Here is a 9,805-nt window from a genome sequence, read left to right as displayed (position 1 = left end):
AATTTCTGTTGTCTAAAAATGGTAAATAATGTCAATAATTTAAGGGAATACTTAAGTAGTTTGAGGGGAAATGCTTAGTTATTATTTTAGAAACTACCCAGGGTACCCTTAGGCGTTTTCATTGAAACACATTTGCACTTAGGGGAACCTTAAATCGATTCCTTAGTGTTTTCTTTAGCTTAAGGGGTTTCATGCAACCAGGCACTGGTGTGTGTCTTACCTGGGAAAAATCCTCTACCGCAGAAGAAGTGATGCGTTTTATGTTTCCAGTTTCTCAGGAATAAACAGAAGAAGAACTGGGTAGTTTGCATGAGCAGTGATAGCCACCATGGCTGAACAGACAGAGAAAAGAGAAACTTAAACTGCATCAACAGAAAATCCAAGCTCCGCCCACTCTGTTTGATTGACAGGTGATCTCTGGGAATTGCAGTGCAGAAACACCACAGCAATGAGCGCTGAGCACCAAAGATGAAGACAAAATAAAAAAATAAAATAAAATAAAAATAGGATCTTGCATGTTACCATTTCATGTAAATATTATAATTTTAGTAACTTGCTCAATCATAATACTAATGCACAACACAATTAAAGATGGGGAAAACACTCAAATGATGCACAGTTGTCACAATCCAATGCAAATATTCAACGCACTGTGCATTGCCAGGAGACATTTTCATTCCCATGTACATCGCCTTGAATAATCTACAGAGTGTGACACCAACAATTTTTTTTGCTTCTCATATATTGCGAGCTTCAGATTGCTGCATGAAAATGGCAGAAACGCACTGTGCTTTCTGAACTTTATCACCCTCTCACATCCAGAACTTGTCAGCGGTCTATTAAAGCCAATAACTCCCCATAGGGAAAGGCCCGGCACTCCCAGGTGAGAGCAGTTGGGGTGGGTGAGGGGTGCGGGTGTGTGTGTGGGGGGGGGTATCTAAGAATAGTGTTTAAGTAGTGGAGGCAAATCTGTCAGGGAAAAGCTGCTCAGCCTCGGCACCGCGGGGACGGGAGATTTTTCCAGCCGACGCACCACTCCAGCTTTACCGCTTCTCCCTCTGTCAGTTCACTCCCCCAGTAGCCTTAATCCCAGCCTTTCTTTCACTGGTGTGGGAATATCAATAGGTGTTTTGCCTCCTCTTTTTCATGCAGGCTTTCACGCGTTATCGAATATACTGATTATATACAAAGTATAGTGTTTATAACGCTACTGTATGTAGGTAACGCTATATTTTCTGGGTCCACTATTTCCTAATAATTTCCTAGAAAGGAACTGTTAATTTCTTGGGAGGTTTCCTGGAAAGAACCATGAAATGATGTAGTTATTTGGAGAATTCCTTCCTCTAGTTTCAAATTTTCTATAGAACTACTACATAATTTCATGGTTCTGTCTTGGAAACTCCAGACGAAATTGGAGGAATTTACCAACTACCAGGTAACACTTTACAATAAGGGTCACTAAGTTAGTTAATGCTTATTAAGCATTAACTAACCCTTAATTAACAGTTAATTAATGTGTAACTTACTAATGGTGTTCATGTTAACTAAGGTATTAATTTGTACATTATTTAATAGTTTATAAAGCTGACTATTAAATAATGTATAAACCTATACCTTAGTTAACATGAACACCATTAGTAAATGATTACCAGACACATTAGTTAACTGTTAATTAAGGGTTAGTTAATGCTTATTAAGCATTAACTAACCCTTAAATTAGTGACCCTTATTGTAAAGTGTTACCAACTACCAACTACCATTGAACTCTTTCTCTATTTTCCTTGTAATTAGTACATAATGTAATGGTTCTTTCCAGGAAACTTCCTACCAAATTAACAGTTCCTTTCTAAGGAAATTATTAGGAAATTGCGGACCCGGAAATTAAAGCGTTACCAACACTCTCAATCCATTTTTACACGTTCATTTTCCAGCATCTTTCTGAGCTTTACCAAGAACAGGCTGTTTTTGTTGATGTGTCTTTAAGTCTCATTAATATTAATAACCCCTCTGTTCTGATTGGCTAACCGTTTCAAGAGTGAAACGTGAGACGCAGCGGCCCGGCAGCTACAGGTAGGGAAAACTCTCCGGTAATAAACAATGACAACCACTCAACCGCTTTGAAAAAAACACTTTGTTAGTCCATTATTTCTTACAAAAATGATAATGAGCGAACCTTTGTGACGCCACAAACGGAAGTCCAAACGGCTCGTTTAGAGGCTCGCTTTTCTAATATGGATTGTGTGGATTTAGTTGGCGACCGTGAGTTTTGATACTTTCTAACAATGATACTACTTTGTTTAGATAGACCATCCAACTCCTTTATCATCACAGAGGCAAGGGTGTTTTACACGATATGGGACCTTTAATAGGATGAATTGGCACAGAAGTGTTAGGTTGATAGGTCATCGGAGCATACTTATGCAGGGTGAGGCGGAGAAAACAGGCTAGCAAGTCGGACAAACTGGGCAGTGAGGACATCTGGTGATGGAGAGCTGTTGAGGTGCTCAGAGAGGTCAGGTATTAGATTGTTGTTATGTTCCTGCTCTCCTACAGCTCCACATCACCTAATGACATATCGAGTGTCTTGACAGTATGAACATGAGACCGTGTAGCGCGTCAATCTCCAATCAAATGTGCCGACATGGTCAGATGACCTTTGAATGTCAATATTTGACATTCTGCAGGCCCGCTAACAAACTGGAGAGCCTTCCCACAACAACACATGAAGTTTCTTCTGCATCCATTAAATGGCCTATATCCCAGCAGGATGTGTTCAAACTTCCCTAATTGCTTCTTTTAAGTATTTAGAAAGCTTTCCCTCATTTGGTATTTTGGTAATTGGTATGAGAAAACAATATTAAGTGCTTGTTTGTTTGTTTTTCCTTTTACATTACATTGATTCACATTTTAAAGATGATAGAGGTAGGAAGATGATACATTTCAGGCATTAGCGTCTACTAAATTGTCTATTAAATGGGGAATCAGAATAAGAGATAAGATGATTGATCCCTGTAGGGAAACTGGGTCGTTACAGCAGCAAAAAGTAATACGATTCAGCAGGGGAAAGGAATTAGAATATGAGCACGCAACTAGAATATAAAAATATGGGAAAGAAATGGACTACTATCTTTCACTGATTTACATAAAGTCTTGCTTTGTTAAATATGGATTACTAAATATGAAGCATTTCATGTAGTGCTCATTCCAGATGGAGGAGCAGCGAAGTATGTACTAATCTTAATAGTAGTAGAGTATGTACTAATCTTAATAAAGCAACAAAAAAAGCTTAGTAAAGGCTTAACAATTACATAATAGGTAAGTTAGTTAAACTCAATAAATGTGTTTGTAATGCTATTATAAACAAATATAAGAAACTCATAAGGCTTTTATTAACATTTTTAAGCAGTCTATAAATTAACAAGTTTCTTATAGTGCTTATAAATGTCTTATAATCTAACAATAAACGTGTTTATGATGCTATTATTAACACTTATATAGCCTTATTAACACATAATAGTGTTAATAAGCACTTTATAAGGACTTGTAAGGGCCTTATTACCTATTAACGCTTATTACAAGGACCTTAATATAAAGCATTACCAGCGTGGTAGTATATTTAGATATATAGCAAAATCGCTAAGAATATATGAATATAAGTATGTATAAACCAGCATATTTGCTATAATTGCATATATAGCTGAATCTCTTCCAAAGCCAGTGTGTGATAAAACTCCTCATGTATCTTCATCCCCACTATGAAGAGCAGCCACGTCAGCTGGAAAGAGAATCTTATTGTTCATCTTTATTATTTGCCATCAATAAAGGAGTTTTTTTTTTTAGTGCTCCGGCCATGAGATGGGTATTACCAATTCTAATAAGGGGATGAATGGCGGCTGAAGTAAGTTCGCCTCCAGCTTTGGCAGCTTGCGGCACGATAGATCACGCTCTCAAACTGATATTGACACAGGGAAGCAGGCTATATCAAGAGCCTAGGCCTCTTAGTTGCAGATGGCACTGAATTTACATTGAGGTACCTGCAGCTGATATTAGTCCTAATAACCCGGAATTAGATTGATATTGTTTTGGAGCCAGCGCCCCAGTAAGGAGTCGATAAGAGAGTCGGACAGGTAGCTTCAGAGCCTAATGGGGATTTATACCGGGACCCAGCCCAGCGCTCACGGCTTGTCAATTTGCAGCAGATGGATCGGCTCCGCTCGACCGTGAAGCGAGCCCCCCCATAGGCCGGCCCCGGCACCTGCTCGGCTGGGGACCAATGATGCGGCACCGCGATGACCAATGAGCCGGCCGCGGCCCCGATGAGCACTTTTTAAGTGTTAATTGCATATAGCTAATATGAGGAGGTGTTGTTTTCTTGTTGTGCCTCGTCTCGACGTGACTCAACCGTAACAAGAACAGAGGACACGTCATTAATCACAAACTGAGAACTTATATTCCGAGCTCAACGGGAAACCGGGGAGAGTTGTCTTACCCTAAAGCCATAAATGTAATGAGTAAAGTAAAAAAAAAATAGAGCCGTGCCTTTGCAAATGCAGATATTCTACGAAGAGTTTTCTCTGTAATCAGGGTTCTGCCCTAAATAGCCCTCTTTGAAGGGGCTGGAGTTATTCGACTCAGCCTTGTAGTACTTCAGTCTCATACTTCTCTTCAATTTGACACAGACTCCGATGAACTGCTTGACCTATTTCCCTAACCCTGAGCTTCAGCAACAGCGGAGAGGAGAGGCGGAAAGGGAGACGGGGCACGGAGAGGTGGACGACGGCCCCCGCCGCACTCAAACTAGGGCGGGGGAGCTGAAGGAAATAACATAGGACGATGCATATTAAGTAAATTATCTCCGAGCGCGGAGCAACAGTGTCGCCGATCGAATCGGACCATCCCCCCCCTCCCCCCCCCCAACGACTCCGTTCTGAGTCCCGTCTCCAGTTGGATCCAATATAAATTTATACAGAATGGTCTTTGAAGTCCAAGCCTTGTCTGTTCTCATTCACATGAGCTGATAATGGGGGCGTAGTTGGAGTTGATTTATGGCAGTGCCGGGCAGATTGCTGCGACAGTACGCCAGGGGTTATGCCCTGTAATAGAGTGTGCTGTAATGAGAGCCCTGTTTGCAGTGCGTCGGGGGGGGGGGGGCTAGCCCTGGTCCTGGCTCATAGGTACTGATTTGATATGCAAAATGGGTACTCTCCATGCCTCAGGGCACAAGGACACAATGTGTGGTCAGACGAAAATGAATTTAACAGGATCTAATGCGACTTGGATGCATCCCCTCGCAACCATTTTCTGGAGTCCGCGTCTCCGTTTCGGTCGCTCCCTTTCTTGTTCTTTCTTGTCTTCATTTCTCATCGTCTTTTTTGTCGCGTGGCCGCGAGATTAAGGGAGACGGGCCCGCGGTCGTATCGCGTGTAGGACATTTACCTCAGGTTCAGAGGAACGAACGGTCCGGCTCGTCGCTCCGGACGAGACTGCACGTTCGAAGTGATCTTGGAAATCAGCTGCCGGCTACTGTACTCCCCTGGAAAGGTATTCAGGTATTATCGCAGACGCACAGCCATTGGTATGCTGATGGTAATGCCGTAGCTTCATGAGGCCGAAGTGTGCTGTTAAAGCAGCATGCGGGATGCCTAATTATACTTCTTACATATGGATAATCAAGAACACATTCACCTTGAGCTGCTGTTTTACTGGTGAATAGGGGACTGACCTCAGCAGGTATTCTATGTGTTGTAGGCTTGGCAGAGGATTAGGACCTATTAAAGTATATGGGGATGCAGGAGGGCCATTGAAAAAATCCCGCAAAAGACAAGGAGAGGAGGTGGTGCGAAGTGAGATTTAAGAGCTCTTTATCGTTGACATTCGAGAGGTGTGGCCCACTGGATGCGGCGATGCTGTTGGACCTCCTCCTGTTTGGCCAAGTAATTACATAGAAACAGTTCACGGCAATAGCCTGCTGTATTACACCATGATCACATATAGACCACTTGCACCTTTTCTCAGTTATATTCAATGGTGTTTTGAGGTGCAGTCCTGGGCTCCAAGTTGAACATGTCTCCATTTTAGCTACATCTGGGCATTAAAGGCAGAGAGAGAAAAGATTTGCATGGCCTGGAGGGAAGTAAGCAGCCTCTTCCAGTTTCCCCAGTGAGGAGCGTTAAAGAGTAACTAAACCCCAAACCCAAATCTATGTAAAGCCTGACATCTAATGGTAAAAAGCATGCTACTAGTAGTCAGGGTATCTGCACAGCTTCAGAGTCTTCTAAGGAGGTACAAAAGGAGAAGAGCGGGCTAAAAAGCATGCTACTGAAATTGCCATCTGCTATTGGCTGGTCTTTGGTGCCGGGTGACTCTATAGAAGGTGACATCACCTGGCACCAAAGACCAGCCAATAGCAGATGGCAGTTTCAGTAGTATGCTTTTTACCATTGGATGCCAGGCTTTACACAGATTTTGGTTTGGGGTTTAGTTACTCTTTAACTTTGGCTACATCCTCCATTTCAGAATGGGATTCTGATCCTCTTCTTCAATTCAATTCAATTCAATTCACTTTATTTGTCCCCGAGGGGCAATTGCAGAGGCACGTAGAGTAGTACAAGAAACAATTAGCAATTGACGAGAAACAAAAAAAAATTAAAAAAAAAACACATAACATACAGTGCAACAGTGCTGATTTAGAGGTATGCATTGTATGGCATACAGTGCAAAAATAAGCTATACCCATTATGATACTAATATAATACTAATAGTAGTGCAATAATAGTACAGTGCAATACACAGTATCCATGATGGCTAATTCTTCAAGACCAAGCAGAGCAATCGCCAACTTTCTCTTGTCCATTCTTATTTTCAACAGCGTTATCTCCTTTGTTCAGGTTAGCTAGCTCGCACAAGTTGTTGTCAAACTTTTGTGTTGCCTAGCAACCAGAATGATGTAATGCTCACAGCTGCGCTTTGTGTTTGAGCAGAAGAGAGAAAAAAAAGCCTCCCATCTGATCACGGCCTTTGTTGACTGGCATGAGGACTTTAAGCCATATATTTGATGTGATGTCAAGACAAATCTGAAATCACACAGCAGAGCGTTGGAGTTTTAAATCATCAAAGGGGAATGATAGGGCTGAATGACCAAGGTGCTGGTTCACCGCTGTAATTACTGACAACATAAAACTTCCCTCTTAACCCCCCCCCCCCCCCTCCAAACCCCTCCACACCCCCACCCCTTCCCTCTCACACCGACCATCTGTCTGTGGAGTGAGTACTGCATTTATAATATCCAACCAAATGGAGCTGTCATCCTTACCCTCATCACACACACACACACAAACATGCATGCGCGCGCACACACACACACACACACACATAAAAATATTAGCCAGAGGGCTGGCGTGTGTGTGCGTGTGTGTGAGAGAGAGAGAGAGAGAGAGAGAGAGAGAGAGAGAGAGAGAGAGAGAGAGCAGGGCTGTATGCCAGGCGAGTATAGGCAGTGTGTTGACGGAGGTGTGGAGGTTGATGCTGTGGTTTTTTTTTTGTTGTTTGCCTGTGAATGGTGGCAGGTGTGTGAGAGGTAAAAAGCCTTTCTAATGAGCATAGCGGCCCTGGGTTGGCAGGGTTTGGGTGGGTGGGTGGGTGGAAGGGTGGGTGAGGGGGGGTGGGGGGGGGACTTAGAAAAGGTCACCTTGTCTGGATCTTGTTGGGCCTGCCACGGCAAACTGAAACCGGCAAGGAAAATAGTGAAGGCTGGCGAAAGCTACTGTACTATACTGTCTGTATACTATACTGTCTGTGACTATATGATATTGTCCTGTCCTATATTGTACTGTACTGCATTGGACTGTACTATACTCTACCATACTGTCCTGTATTGTATCCTATGATGTCCTGTACTATATGGTACTGTCATGTAGAGTTTGCAATATGGGTTTTTGAAGGATGATACTGATATTTTTGGATTGAAGTTGCCAATATATCTTTCAATTTGCACTAAACTGATATCAGTCACTATTACTGAGATACGGTATTGTCTGTGTTCTGTTCTGTTCTGTTCTGTTCTGTTCTGTACTGTGTTGTCCTGTCCTGTATTGGATTGAAGCTGCCAATAGCTGATCATTTTTTGCCAATATTCAGTATCTTTAAATTTGTCAATTTTTATGCCACTAAATTTGAAAAACCAAAATAAAAAGTATTCAGTGTTTCTCCCAGAATGTGATTCTTTAGTCAGGCTGGAAAAGCCTCTGAAACAGCATTTAGACCAGTGGTTCTCAACGTGGGGTCCGGGGACCACCGGGGGTCCTTGAGGGGGTTCCAGGGGGTCCCCAGCAAATTGATGAATTCTTAAACTTCAGCATTATTTCATTTACAAGAAGTTAACACAATTAGAGAATGTAGAAGAATGACTATTCTGATCATAATTTAACTGTTATCTCTCTACCTATAATATAGATAGTCATGGAATTCTGGACAAAATCATAGCTAACAATAAAAAATATTCTCAGATTTGGGTCCGAGAGACAAAATCTCATCAAGGATTGGAGGTCCGTGGCCCTAATGTGGACTAAATTAGGGTCCTTGATATGAAAGAGGTTGAGAATCACTGATTTAGACCACCATGGGACACTAAAACTCTCCACTGAAACCCAGAACTCTACTACTGCTGCTACCACTACTTCTACCGCTGCTATTATTATTACTGCACTGCTATGATTACTACTACTACTACTACTACAACATATTTATGCATATTTGTGTGGAATCTGATCCAAATGTAGCACGCACTTAAATGTGGAATGCAAGCCATACTGACAGGTCAGCAGCTCCTTAAGGCAGGGTGAGCCAGGTTTCACTGCAGCTTTTTCAGACTGTTGGGTAAAAATCCTCCCACACCACACTGGAATGATGTCTCTGATTTGTGTGTGTATGTATTTTTTCAGGTAAGGGGGTCAGGGAGGAACATCCATCATATCAGAGGAGCGGCAAATATCTGGGTTTTATTAAAAGACCAATATCGGCAATATCAGATACTCTACTGTATTGTCCTGTCCTGCATCCTGTATTGTACTGTACTAGACCAGTGGTTCTCAACGTGGGGTCCGGGGACCACCGGGGGTCCTTGAGGGGGTTCCAGGGGGTCCCCAGCAAATTGATGAATTGTTAAACTTCACCATTATTTAATTTAAAAGAAATTAACACAATTAGAGAATGTGGAAGAATGACTATTTTGATCATAGTTGCACTGTTATCGCTCTACCTACAATACAGACAGTCATGGAATTCTGGACAAAATCATACCTAACAATAAAAGTATTCTCAGTTTTGGGTCCGAGAGACAACACTTCATCAAATGGGGGTCCGTGGCCCTAATGTGGACTAAATTAGGGGTCCGTGATATGAAAAAGGTTGAGAATCACTGCACTAGACTGCACTGCACTGATGATACAGAAACAGAGCGGCGAGATTAAACAGGTATACTATGCAAGAATGACTCATCGCTCCTGGTTGACGCTAGAAGGAAACCTGCCATGGCGCCCTGGTGCGATCCTTACATAAGCCTCGGTGTCGTGTGTGTGTGAAGGCAGAAGGCACAAACAGGTACAGATCTGTGTTGTCAGTTGTTATTGCAGGCGGTGTGTCATCAGCGGGTCGCGCCTCACAGGTGAATTATGTTCTCCCCCCCCCACTGTGTCTCACATACAGGAGAACACCGAGTTCACGCAAACGGAGAAATCGGTGACGAAGGCGAAAGGAGCTCCGACGCACTTTCCAACATTGAGTTCTGCCTTCCTGGTGAAACATTCCG

This window comes from Centroberyx affinis, unplaced genomic scaffold (genome assembly GCF_046629955.1).
Source record: "Centroberyx affinis isolate AG114_WGS23_722 - 3 ecotype Tasmania unplaced genomic scaffold, CSIRO-AGI_Caff_v1 ptg003954l_1, whole genome shotgun sequence".
Lineage (NCBI taxonomy): Eukaryota > Metazoa > Chordata > Actinopteri > Beryciformes > Berycidae > Centroberyx > Centroberyx affinis.
Note: the sequence above shows the minus strand (reverse complement) of the source record.